A 4,047-nucleotide genomic window follows, 5' to 3' on the forward strand; every position below is an offset into this window, starting at 1 on the left:
GTTTCCAGGCTTTTTGTTTCAATCGGCAGCTTCTGTGACAAGTCCTCACTAGGATACAGCAAACACTTCAGCATTTTCTTCTGAGGTTCATGTTAACCTGTGGCTCACTGATTGCCTGGCAAGGGAGCCACAGGTTCATTGGCTTGTAAACCAAGCCTTCCCACACCAGAACTCCAGCATAGTTGTGCATAGTTGCATATATTGCTAACACATACACACATGCATGCACGCAAGCTTACACACACACACACACACACACACATCTTACATGCACCTTTAGTTTTTCTTTTCTGTTGGGTCAATCTTATGAACCATACCCTTGGCAACTCCTTTTATTAAGCTTAAATAAGGATAGTACAGAGAAGACCCTTACTTCCCTGTTAACATTGGTTAATCTCATATAGAACCCCGGCATGGTTTTTATAACTATGAAATATAGTGATATTTCATCTGTATTTTAGTAAATAAAGTTTGCCTGAAGATCAGAAAAGCAAACCAGTCGGCCACTGGCTCTTACCTCTACCTCAGTCTGAAATGGTGGTCCTGCCTCTAGCAATCTCAGGATGAGACTGTCTGGGAGCTGTCTTCTCCGGCCTTACATTCCTCTCTAGGACTGGGATTAAAGGCATATACCACTACTGCCTGGTTTTTATGGCAAACTAGTGTGGCTACTGGAATTAAAGGTGTGTGCCACCACTGCCTGGTCTGTAAGGCTGACCAGTGTGGCCATTTTACACTCTGATCTTCAGGCAAGCTTTATTTAATAAAATACAAGTGAAATATCACTACAATTAAATAAACATTGGTACATGGTACAACCCTATTAATCACACCACAAAATTTATTCAGATTTAAACTTCTTCTTTGTCCCCCTCTTCCTCTTCTTCTACCACCTCTTCCTCCTTCCTTCTCCTTCACTTTTTGGTGCTGTTCTAGGACCCAATCTGGGCTGCCATGTTACATTTACTTTCTTTGTGCAGTGGCTGGTGGTCAACACAGACAGACACTCACAACTGGCCCAAGTGCAAAGAATAAGTTAACAGCGGGGTGCATAGTCACAGATTAGACATGTATTTCATGCATCTTCCCCAAGGCTCAGGAACCATAGATGAAGCAAGATTGCAAAAACCAGCTATCAGAAAGGACTGGACATAATAAGACTTCTGCACTCATGAACTCAAAGCAGCTATGGTTGCCTACATAAGGCCAAGGCAGTCAACATTTTAGGATGAAGGGTCATGATGGTTTAAATGGGAATGGCCCCATAGACATAGACATGTTTGGCCACCAACTTCCTCGCCTTCCCGCATCCCATTCCAGCCAGGATGCAGTCTTCGCCATCCCCAGCTACTGTCAGCTGCTCACACAGTGCACACAGAGAAGGGATGTGACAGGGACATCACATGCATGTTGCCATGCTTCCTGCCATGCTAGTCCCTTTCTGAAACTGTGAGCCCCAAATTAAAGGCTTTCTTCTATAATTTGCCCTGGTTGTGATACTATATTTTATTTTTAATATTTTATTTTGTTGTTGCTTTCTTTTTTTTCAAAGATTTTTTTTTTCTTATTATGTATACAGTGTTCTGTCTGCACGCATGCCTGCAGGCTAGAAGAGGGCACCAGATCTCATTACAGATCAGTTGTGAGCAGGTGGTTGCTGGTAATTGAACTCAGGACCTCTGGAAGACAAAGGAAAAACAGTGCTCTTAACCGCTGGCCCATCTCTCTAGCATGGTTGTGATATTTTAATCACAATAAGAAAGTAGCTAAGACAAAGAGGAGACCACCCCTGCTCCCCATACACACACTGCAACTGAGGACTGTGGGCAGTTGATGGTTTCCCAGGGAGGAAGAGCCAGCTTTCTTTAAGAGTAGGTTAACCCAGGTAGGTTAAAGAGATGCCATATTTGAGGGGTACATTTTTCTCCTCCAGACAAACGGTCCTGAGATGCAGTAGCTCCTACATTTTGACAACTTTGAGATCAAGCCATCCTTGCACGAGCTCCCATATGATGACCAGCCTGGAAATACACCCTTGAGCTTGCTTAACTTTCCCTTACAGCCACACTTCCGTCTCATACGTGCTTCCTGGGTTGCACTCTGAAAAATTAATACTTGTGCGTGTGGAGGGAAGGATGGGAAGCCTATGGAGATTTCTCCTGGTTTCTGTTTGATGTTTCCTTGAAGGTTGCTCAATCATAGGGGTTCTTAGAGAAAAATCAAAAGGCTCTTGGTTATATTCCACTTTAAAAGAGAATGAATTGCACCCAGGCTTTCATTAAATAGGGTGCAGGCTGGTCTCATCTTTCTCGGAAAAGAAATGACAAGTAAAGCTCATTATACAGTACTTGATGGATTTTGTTTTACTCTGGGGCAAACTGGGCTTTCCTGCTTTGAAAGGACTATCCCTCTCTCATTGAAATGCAATTAGGAAGATTTGGGGGTGGGGGGGGTGGTTTTGTCCCATTTCTCTGCAGTGGTTTCAGGCCAGCTAGCTCACCAATCTGAGCGAGCTCTAATTTCTTTTTAGATGTGCTTTAGGGGTAGCAATAGTTCACTCTTCCCTAAGTTCCACGTAAGAACCGAATATGTCAATTGCATGCACAGCATATAGTAATTACCCTGTAAGTGATGGCAGCTCTGTTTTTCAGCATCCCCACTCTATGTGTGCATGTATGAGTGACTGATATATTTACTTGTTCCTTAGTATCCATATGGAAGCTCCAGACAATCCATGCTGGTGCAGTTGAGCATGGGGGCCAATAAAGTACACGTCAGTGGTGATCTGTATTCTTCCCTCAGAGCTCTGGGACAGAAGTTTCAGCTCCACTCAAGTGAGCTAAAGGCAAAATGTTAGTAGGGCTTTATTCTCGCAGCCGCCTCTAGGGAGAATCTGTCCATAGTATCTGTTTCCGGCTTCTTTGGCTCATTGCCTTCTCTTCCGTCTTTAAAGACAGCAGCACAGTGTCATCAGATGTCCCTGTCACATCCCTTCTCTGTGTGCACTGTGTGAGCAGCTGACAGTAGCTGGGGATGGCGAAGACGGCATCCTGGCTGGAATGGGATGCGGGAAGGCGAGGAAGTGGGGCGGGAAAGCAGTGCTCGCAGTTCGCTCCAAGAATTCTGGGAAATGTTGACAAAGGGGAAGATTTCCACCAATCAGGAACCTGACAGCCATGCCTCCTTTAATTCTTTCTACAACAGCTTGCAAGAATAAGACCAAGTACACGGAAAACGTGCCCTTTCTCAGGCGGGTTAATTAGGGCTGCCAACAGGATTATAACGCAGGTAGCCGGGTTCTGGGGCAGAAGCTGCAAGCAAGCCTTGCTAGTGAAGCACGACTGGCTACAACAGGCCCAGCCTGCCTTCCCTGCAGTATGCCAGTCGCCCAAAAGCTTTACCGAGCCAGATGGCACAGGCCTGTAAGCCCAGCGACTCTGGAATCTAAGGCAGGAAAGTGGTGAAGTTAAGGCTTGCTTGTGTTACTGAATTCAAGGTCAGCCTTGACAACTGAGTGAGAACCAGTGTCAAAGTAGAGGGTAAAAAGGCCTCGTAGAGTCGTGTAGTGCTTGTCTAATAACCCTGTTTCAACATTTTAAAAACGTATTCAGTGTTTGCCCAACGTGTATATATAAATGAATGGGTTTTGCAAAGAGGGTGCCGAAAAGCGACGTAGGACTGCTCTCGGCTTGCTGAAGTAGTCTCTTCAGGGTTCTTTAAGCAAACTAAAGAGTTCACCTACATTCCCACACCGGGAGTCGAACCCGGGCCGCCTGGGTGAAAACCAGGAATCCTAACCGCTAGACCATGTGGGAGGTGATGACAAAAGCTCCCTCTTGAGGCAGTCGCTTGTGAAGCTGGGGCAGGTCGCCTCAGCTCTGCCTCCCTGAGGAAAGAGCGACCGGGGTACCTAGAGGTTGAAGTCTCAGGGTGGCCTGGAATGTGGGAAAAGGTGATTAAAGCGCCGGAAAGTGAAGTGATTGTGGTCTGTGTGCGCTCCGTAAAATCTCTCTGCTCTTCCTAGGACGCTCAGAGAACAGCAGCGTT

At 45.8% G+C, this 4,047-nt stretch overlaps 1 non-coding gene across 1 annotated transcript; it reads right to left on the reverse strand.

Moving 5' to 3' along the window:
• Positions 1-3,743: 3,743 nt before the first annotated feature.
• Trnae-uuc (transfer RNA glutamic acid (anticodon UUC)) lies at positions 3,744-3,815 on the reverse strand. Its single transcript has one exon. It is a non-coding gene; the product is annotated as a tRNA-Glu (tRNA).
• Between the last annotated feature and the right edge of the window lie 232 nt (positions 3,816-4,047).

The sequence above is a fragment of the Myodes glareolus genome, chromosome 4 (genome assembly GCF_982192425.1).
Source record: "Myodes glareolus chromosome 4, mMyoGla1.1, whole genome shotgun sequence".
Classification (NCBI taxonomy): domain Eukaryota; kingdom Metazoa; phylum Chordata; class Mammalia; order Rodentia; family Cricetidae; genus Myodes; species Myodes glareolus.